At 37.5% G+C, this 10282-nt stretch overlaps 1 long non-coding RNA gene across 1 annotated transcript; it reads right to left on the reverse strand.

Annotated features, from left to right (window-relative positions):
* Window positions 1-745: 745 nt before the first annotated feature.
* Window positions 746-7681, reverse strand: LOC139779382 (uncharacterized). The gene is made up of 2 exons (XR_011719880.1): window positions 2152-7681; window positions 746-2060 (listed from the first exon to the last, which is right to left on the reverse strand). It is a non-coding gene; the product is annotated as an uncharacterized lncRNA (long non-coding RNA).
* Between the last annotated feature and the right edge of the window lie 2601 nt (window positions 7682-10282).

Raw genomic sequence — 10282 nt, forward strand, 5'->3', positions numbered from 1 at the left:
ACCGTGCCCGGGTGGTCCGCGACATGACGGAATCGATTACGCGAATTCGCGGAACCGGCCCTTCCTGGCTCGAGCCCCCTCGGAATTATGCTTCCACTCCTTTCAGATTCGGCCTCTCTATTCCCGTCTCTTTCCATCTCCTCTCCTCTCTCTCTTTCTTTCTCTCTCCTTCTTTCGCTCCACTCTCTCTCCTTCTTTATTCGCACTCCACGCTCTCTGTCCGTCCTTCTTTAAACTTATACACCCTCTCTTGTCCTTCCTCGAGCAACCAAGGGCTACTCTCGTTCTATCGCGTCAATCCTCCTTCTCCTTCTTCTTCCCCTACCTTTCCCTCATATTCTTACTCTCCGAGCTTGTTATGTAATCAGAATAACAATAATTTGCTTCGAAACTGCTTCGATTGCTCATCAATCTGAGTGACAACCGGTTACCCGCGGTTATGCGTAGGTATCGACCATTTAGCGATCCATCGAAAGAGAAGCTTATCTCCGTTGCAGCCTTCGCATACGCTCTATGGGTGATCCCATTGCCGACTCGACCGATATCATCGAATATCTCGACAATTAATCGGCATCGGAGGAGGTATTAAATCATATAACATAAAATTAGGACAAATATATTTAGCACCTCTGACGTTAGTTGTGACCTAGACAATACAGAGTGCATTACAAGACATTAAGAACTGAGAAAAATTAACGTGAGGTATCTTCCGGAACAATGGGGATGGAAAAAAGTACAACGAGTATTGCAATGGTATGTACAGATTTTATTAGGGTTTAGAGTGAATACGATTGGATCTGTCTGTGTGTCTGCGTATGAATCTATGCATGTGTGTGTGTGTGTGTGTGTGTGTGTGTGTATGTGTGTAATCCACATGTTACATGTAATCCGAAGAATGAACGTGGGGTTTAGGTAGCTAGCCTCGTCCTAGCCTCGTGTGCGCATTCACACCAATATAATTGATTCGCAATTGTAACTGTTTTTTTTTTCACATTGTAGTCTCCCCGTTTAAGTATATCTCACCTAATTTAATTACCGTTATACACAATAATTCGATATTAATCAATAAATATGTAATAATAAATCCGTATAAACGTTGAGTCGTGTGCGTGAGTGAACTAGTGGTGCCGAGCCTGTCGTAGGATCGGCTAGGAAGTCTCTGTAGTAACCAGCGGTAAACGTATCACAAGTTATGTAGCGTTCATTTATCCATTATCGGGACGGGTGTTGGGAGCTCGAGGCCAATCGCGTGTAACGTGTATCCATTAGCGTTCCTTTTAAAGCTCACATATCTCTTTAAAGTTTCTTTCCACGGAAGAAGGAAACTCCGTTTATTCGTAAAAGGCCAGCTAACAAGAACAGATTCTCCCGGACTGTCTTCCAAACAAACGATTTGTGCTTTCTGAAATTAATGGCCGTTAATTGATGCATACATTTTGCTGAAGGAAAAGCCTCATTCTGACAGATACTGTCAGAACGCCTTACATTCGGCCGAATAAACCGATTATCTCGACAACGTATCACGATTTATCATCGCGCATCTCTTTCGTGGCGTCGATCTTCCAACACTCGGAAGTATTGTAGTTATAGCGTGACGCAGTGCGCGCCGCGGCGTCTTAATCGTTCGGCTGTTTCCCACCCTATAAATAGACGGGACGCGCCGGCTGCCGCCGCGGGCGCGCGCTGCGCTTAGGTAATCGTTCCTTTTTTTTATTGTATATCAAACTTTATAAACTGTAATACAATGTAAACCTGTAAAAAATATACTGGGTGGCGGCGGCTCTGTATAATATAATAAGTAGTATTATAATCGTTATGGTACAATTGTAATTAGTATAAATATATCGTTATATTATAATCTGCGATGTGCTGCTTCTGTAATCGAGATCCCGTTTTCTCTTTCCTCCCTCGTTTTCTATAATTTCTCATTCGCATCGTATTGCACACACCGAACTATAAGCTATCACGCGCTCTATCCACTTTTTCACGGCTCTCAATGCACACCCGTATCACACACCGCTCTTTCGCTCTCTCTCTCTCTCTCTCTCTCTCTCTCTCTCCTCTCTCTCTCTCTCTCTCTCTCTCTCTCTCTCTCTCTCTCTCTCTCTCTCTCTCTCTCTCTCTCTCTCTCTCTCTCTCTCTCTCTCTCACTCTTTCACACACCCTCGATCTCTTCGTCTCACTTACTTCTCTTTCGTCGTACGGTAAAATACGATCCACCGGTATCTACATATTCCGCTTCTTACGAGAAACGGTATATATAGTTGTGTACAAATGCGTCGCTCTTTACGTCGGTTATACCACGCTTTTGGGGAGACGGCTTTAGCTAAAAGCGTCCTCCCGACACGTTAATTCGCGTATGACAGACGCTTTTACTTAAATCGCGCCTAAAAGCGAGGTAAGAATACCAGTCTTTGTTCTTCCCTTTTCATTCTCACGAACGTGCCAAATACGACATATTCATAAGCGCATCTGCATCAAAAGATGCATGCACAGTTATCGAAATTACGACTTTAAATACGATCGCGCGCTAACAAACATTCTTTTGTTAATATCGCGTAGTCGGATTCTTTTCTTTTTTACGAAATGTGATAAATATTTGCCACGTACGTTTCCTAAAAATGGATCCTCAAAAGCTTAATCTTAAATAATACTTCGAAGATTCGATTAATTATCAATGAAGATATAAAATAACTAGTATATATAAAAGAGTGCAACTACTGACAAGAGACAGGACAACAAATTCAACAAGTAAATTCTGTTTAAAAAATAATAATAATATATTGAAAATATTCACGTCTTATAACAGGAAGCTAAAAAATTGATGGGATTTGTTACATTCGATTCTAGGTTTTCCAAATGGGAAACCTAGGAAAGGTCGATGATAATCATTATGTCAACAAGCATTTACGCGGAAATAAAAAGAACCGAGCGGTGTGCCGTTTATATACCGTACTCCGAAATAACAAATCTCATACGCGTTCGTTCATTCACTCGTTCGTTCGTATATGTTATTTTATCATGCGCTCGGGGCGAGGCTAGGGCGATTTAGGAACTACGTGACAGCACAACCGATGCAAGTAACTATTTCATCTGTTCTCGTTTTTCCGGTTTTTCTTTTCTGTTTCTTTATACAATATGGAGTCCTTGATGAGATTTCGAAACGGCGATTTCTGCGTCGGTGATATCGGCGATGACGCGTCGTCACTCATCGAATGGAAAATGATAAACGCGCTAGAGGAAGAAATAATCATCTGGGAAAGGTAATATATCTTTCCTGTGCGCGAAAGTAACGGCCGGCGAAAAGGCGACGATGGGAAACAAGTTTTCGTTACGGACCATCGGTAACTCGACAACTTCAAGCTGTTCGGACGTGCCGCCGGTTGGTAAATCCCTTCCGGCGGAGAAGTCCACGGGATTCCCCCGCGAGCGTGGTTCAACGCCATCTTCCAACGACCGCGTGCACAACACAATGCACTTTCCATTCGATTTGTATTCGGCGGGAAAATCCGTGGCTATCAAGAGCGAATCAAATTTCAGCTAAAGCTTGCGTGTGGTACTTTGATCGTTGATGACCCACTTAGCAACAATAACGTCACTATGTAAGAATATCGAGTGTGTTACATGTGTCACATATGCATTTTTACGTAATCGCGACGCAGAAACCGCGCGTTCTTACAATGTGCTCGCCTATTTCGTCGTTTGTGTTTTTGTTTCTCGCCTCTCAATGCTCATTCGATCAAAGATTGTATTCGAAGAACAATGCTCGCGACGCACAATTATCGATAAATATACGTATATGTATAATATGTATATATATAAGTATGTATACCTATATATTACGCATAAATAATCGACAGCGCGTTTATCTCTGATCTTATGTACAGTTGTAAATTACACGAAATTAAAAATAATATTTTGCGGAGGCATATCCTCTTGTTTTTCACTGTCTCTCGTATTTCTCTCTTTCTCTCCTACAATTTCTCCCATTCTCTCCTTCGCTTTCACTCTGTCTCTTTTTTTTTCTTTCTCTCTCTCTCTCTCTCTCTCTCTTTTTATCACTTTCCCTTATGCAATAAGTAAGATAATACTATTCCTGTTTCTTTTTTAGTTACTGGAAAGTTGTATTAGTTATCGTCGTACTGTACGGTAGGAACTTAAAATGGTGACTTCGCTGAGCGAAGTTCCAGAAAAATAAAACATTATTCTCCATTCGTCAGTCAGTATCGGTGCCTATCCGGTAGCTTTTTTTATAAATAACCTAATCTTTTTTTTTATAAAATACCGTATTTTCACGGAACAGCTGTTGATGCTTAAAAAGATTAGAGTGTTTATAAAAGAGTTGAATTTACAAATATCCTGCGACGCAATAAAAAATTATAGCAAAAATTAGCATACGTTAGAAGATGGAAAATTTAGAAAGCACGTAGTACTCACTAAACCAAGTAAGAGATGCTTAATCAATGTAGTTGAGAAAATTGGATAGAAGTAGGAGCTCTTTCTTATGTTGAGTGAACACTACCTGCGTTTTATTATTATCCCATTTTTTTTCTAACATACAATGAAAATAATGGCACAGAGTTATATAAAAAAAATGTCCAATAAAAAACATATAATCCCAATGTTCGGATAATAAACCTTCTTGTTCTTTTATATTTCTTTGCATCTGTGCCTGCGTTTGATTTTATATTTTAATAATGATCTGTATAGTATACCATTGCAATGTTGCATGATAAATAAGAACTGAAATCACTGTTAGCGCGGATATTGGCGCCGATTTTGTCAATGTATCTGTGTGAGCGAATAAACAGCGAACAAAAAAGCAAAACCAAATTTATTAAAAAACTCGTTTCACATTCGCTGTTCAGTCACTGCAGTTAATACCGACCTTAACACGACACCACAACACAAGTAAAACAATATGACAATTTAAAATCAATTAATAATGAGTTAACATGTATTATCCTTTCGCTATAATAAAGTAACCAATCGATACGCGTCTCTCTATCCACACCCTATGCGACATTGATAATGCTCCTTTTTCTCCGTGCCTGTGTGTGCCTATATGTCCCCCTGCTATCTTCTCTTTCTCTTACACGCACTCTCTCTGTCTTTCTCTCTCTCCCTTTCTTTCCCTTTCTCTCACTCTTTCACCCTTAGGATACTCTCTCTCCTTCAAAGCTTTGCGCGTCGCCTCTCGCGAGAGAGGCGAGAGACGATAAACAACGCGATCGGAGAAAGTTCTCTTAATATTTAATATGCTAAAGGGGTGCCTACGAACAACAAAAACGTTAAGTGAAAAAGAAAACCGACCGTTTCTTTTTCCAATCATCTGCAAAATAATACTGAATTCTGCACATGTGGTGCCTATCACAAATAGACCTATAAGATAATATTTATGTACGCTCTCGCACGCATTCCTTTATGCATACGAACAGTCATTTAACTGTATTTCAACTCTGCGCGATTTGTCGCATACAGTTAAGATATAATCCTACTTCTCTGTTACTCCATCCCTTCTCTCTCTCTCTCTCTCTCTCTCTCTCTCTCTCTCTCTCTCTCTCTCTCTCTTCTCTTTCACACATACACACATACACACTCCTCTCATTCTCTCTTGTCAACAGAGTGGATAAAAAATTGTTAAAACCATTTTCAACGCACTGTACCATCTTAAACGTCCGAATGTAATTTTATGATGCTCGAATGAAACATAAATTAATTACGAAAACAAAAACGAGATATTTACAATAACGGTCGTTTAATTTTTTATCAAAATAATTTCAGTTTGAATAGTAAGAAACCAGAAAAGCTGTAGGTTGCTTTCTTCTATACAAATTTCGTCATTTTTTAAGGAAATATTTGCAAATAAATATTCATAATAAGACATCTCAAAAACAACTATTTCTAACAAATTCAATTAGATGCACTTTAATTGGTGCAAATTAAAGCCTTTCGCGTGCTAATTTGTCTCAATGCAAGAAGATGATGTAACGTGACAATTTATGAGCATCTCGTTAGACTAACTATTTATATATCTGTATACATACGCGCTTATGTCAAGCGAGACGAGAACCGACGGTACAGCCCGCTGGAGCAGTTATAAACTCTTTTGAAACACCCTGTATATATAATATATATAATATATAGTATTAATAATCAATAATAATATCAGTTTGTATTGTACAGGTTGTTTTTTGGGGGGTGGAGTGGGGTCCGAAAACCTCTGTGGTCTCTCTAATATTCACTTCAAACCCCGTGTCGCACCTATATACGCTCCGTCCGTCGTTTACGCTCTACTTAAATCGCTATTATTATTATTATTATTATTCGTTATTTTATTATTATTATTTTCTCATAATATATCTTATCCTGTTTCTCTCTAGGAGTAGTAAAGAGTGTGACATAACGGATTCTATCATATGATTCTTATTTCTGTCATTCATTCACTTTTTGTCTCTCTTTTCCCACAACTCCCCCTCTTTTCTCACCTTAATCTCTTTAACGAAATAATCATATCGTTATTATAACTTTAATAATTACCTAAGTAATCATTTACCATTACCTTTACAATTTAATATGTAGCATTTTCTTTATCTATCGTAGATTTGTCTGTGGCTATCCCTGATGTGTTAGTTACCCTGCGCTTCCGTCTGGTTGTCGAAATATTGTTGTGAAATTGTGGTCTACGATTAAAAGTATGTTCAACGTTTGTTCCGTATTTATATTCTTTCTCTTTCTTTTCTTGCCTCCGGATATTCATCAGATCAGTATGATTTCGGTGAATTTCAGTGCTGCAGACATCGCGCGCGAACGCATTTTTTTTCCTGTCTCTTTCGTGCGATCGAGAATTGAACTCTCCGAAATTATACCGTTGTTGATCCTCGATTTCCCTTGAAAAGGATTTCGCGTCTCGGCATTCGCCAACGGAACGGCGATTGCGCGTGCTTGTCTCGTTCCTCGTCGAATTATTCCATTCGCAACGAGTCAAACCAGAGATAGTCGTTCGCGTCTCGACAGATCGCGCGATTTTTCGTTCTGCTCGTGTTGTCGGATTCTTCAAAACGTATCGCGAAAGAACTCGAACAGAAAGAAGCGAGCAGAATAAAACGGTCAACAATTAAAAATATTTATTTACAGACGTAACGGTGTAGCTACCGAGTAAACGAATTAGTCCCTAAAAATTATGCGCACCGGAGCATGCTGACAACGAGTAAGATTCTCGGGGGATTGGCAAACAGGAAATCTTGGCAAGTTGTCGCTGTTATTGCCTCATCCACGTTCGTCGCGCAATTCGGCAAGATTGTTTTTTTTTTATTATTAGAAATGAGAAAAGGGTTGCGGACGACTCGCGCGAAAGTGACGTTCGATTTTGTGCCAATGATATTCTCGTCACCTTATTCAATTGCATTCGAGAAGCTCCTTTTAAAAACCGTATCAATAACTGCGTAAAAAATACATTTCTATTAAAATAGAAATTGTTCATTTAACTGAGTTAACTAAAGAACCATCGAATCGTAACTAAAACAAATCTACAAGTTGAGACTGAAAGCATTAAATTAAATTAAAAGAACTTTTTAGAAAATTTAGTTGAAAAGATTAAAAGATTTATCGTATGATATTACGACAATGCATAATGTCCGTTGATTTCGAATTTAATTCAGAAATTTCGAATCATAGTTGTATAATGATATGTAATTGAATCTAAAATATAAAATACGCATATTATACGTAATATTATACGTCATAACTTAATCTAAAATGATTTATCAAATGCTAAGTTTTATTTGTTAAATGCTGAAGAAATACTTCTTCATTGTCCAATTTAATGTTAATTTAAAATTTAGATATAATACTAATAATAATTTATGTAATACGTATATATGTGTATATATACATGTAATAAATATATAATAACTGAAACTGTAAATTAATTTATAATTAACATATGTTGCAATAATAAAAAAGAATATAAAAATTATGTAATTGGATTTTTATTTTCATTTAGAAGAATGGAAGAAAAAATATTGTTAGATATTATAGTTAATATCTATTATTGAAGTCTTATGTATTGAAACATCCAATTACTGTTCAACAAAAAAATATATTTTTCGAACACACAAAAACGAAAATAATCGTTTTCTTTTTTCGTAGCTTTTTTAACGCTAAATATGATTTCATTTATCAAATGGTTCTATCGCATCACAATTTTAAGAAATTTGCAGTTAAAAGACTATTGCAAAAAAGGACTATTTTAGTGTATTTTGTCATATTATAATTATGATATGTGACATATTGAAGAAGTTTTATTACAATCAAAATTAAGTATGTTGTTAGGATTTTCAGTCCTCAAAAGGAATTTGTGTCGATTACGGTTAAAAAGATATTAGGGTCTATTGTGTCAAAGCAGCTTATATAAACCCCCCATTAAGGATCTATTAAATATTTTTTAATTATGTTATTCAAATTTAGGAGTTTTTCAGGTCACTGAATACTAATCTGATGTCAAAGTTGATAAATTCAAAATGGCGGAGCTAATGTAGGGAATGTAAAAATTCGACTGTTTCTTTATTTTGACATTCACAACATTAGCTCCGCCATTTTGAATTTATCAACTTTAACATCACATTCACCTGAAAAATTCCTAAATTTGAATAACATAATTAAAAATTGTTTGATAAACCCTTAATGGTCTATGTAAGTCACAATTTTGACGCAATAGATCCTATGTTAATCATCAGTTTTTTAAACCATAATTGGTACAACAGATTTCTTTTAAAAGCCTAACAACATACTTAATTTTCATTATAATAAAACTTTTCCAACATGTCACATATTGCAGTTATAATATGGCAATATGCTATACAATAAATACAGTAAAATAGCCCTTTTTGCAACTTTAATTTCAAATTTCTCAAAATTGTGACATGATAGAGCGATTTGGTAAAGGAGATCGTATTTAATGTCCAAAAAACTGCGGAAAACGATTATTTTTGTTCTTGTACATTTTTTGTTGAACGGTGTTATAATATCTAGTGTATATTTATTTGATCTATATTTTGTATAATTGTTCCAACTGTTAATATCTTTTTTTCTTTCTTCTTTCTCAAGTTAAAGACGGTTTGAAACGAGCTTCTCGACATACTACCGTTAATTACTCGTCATATATCTCGCCACTAGAAAAAGTTTCGTTCCATCTCACCTCAGATTCTATCGTAAACATAATTGTCATTTTCCGTTCGAGGCGCCCGTTATACTGACAACGGGCCGTGCGAGCTTTCCCCGACGATCGTAAGTCCATCGTAGCAGACATCGTACTTTATTCAGCCGTTATAGCAAATACTATTTGGTATATGATCGCTTTTGCAGCAGGAACTATTTTGTAGCAGCGCCGAGAGTCATTCGCGAAAGCGTGTCGGCAATGTTTTCGATGCCGTTTCATTATCGCGAGAAGATTCGACAATCTTCAATTCGCAACTCCCGAGAGAGAATCAGTGACTGAGAACGACGCTAAAACAAGACGACGATCTGCGGTGTCGTCGGCGAGTTCGATTGAAACGAGCCCGAACGTCGAAGGCGGAATGTATGCTCGAAGATTATGCTATCAAGATTCAATTTTGATAAACTGAAGTTTTACTTTTAATTTCATCTTCACTTAAAAGATGTTTTCGGGAAACAAATCTGTCGATTAGACATCTACTAATTGTAAGAGTCAATTTCCAAATTATATTCACCGGGTATATCAAACTATACGTACTATACGAAGGACTCTTGTGTGAGTATTGTTCTTGACAACGGTAAAAATCTCGCTACACGCGGCCCAACCACCGACGGAGGAAAGACACAACAACGAAACCCAAGTGGCAAGCACAGAAACGAGCGGAGAGCAGTTAATGGCGCTTAAGCGTGGATTGAGCAAAGCTCGAATGTTCATCGAGAGTGTACCCTGCGGAGAGCTGCGAGTCGGTTGGTAAAAGTCAGTCTTGTGAAGGATAGTGTCTTGTGTTGAATCGCGCGCGTGTAAATCTATATAACCCCCGTGCGATGAGGAGCCTCACGGAGGGAGTCGCTTAATTAACTATCGTGCGATTAACCCTCTGGCTGCGACATGTGAAACGGCTTTCACAAAATATCCAAGATCCACAGATGGATCCGTCAATTATAGCTAGACGTATATTGCTGCATTCGAGACAAAGATGTTTTACAAGGAACATGTCACAATTGTCCGGAACCGATTTGATGAAATATGTCGTTATGTATAAATATCTAAGAGAATTACAGAGTT

This window comes from Temnothorax nylanderi, unplaced genomic scaffold (genome assembly GCF_030848795.1).
Source record: "Temnothorax nylanderi isolate EJ_2023f unplaced genomic scaffold, tnyl_v1.0 TNYL_tig0223_pilon, whole genome shotgun sequence".
Taxonomy (NCBI): domain Eukaryota; kingdom Metazoa; phylum Arthropoda; class Insecta; order Hymenoptera; family Formicidae; genus Temnothorax; species Temnothorax nylanderi.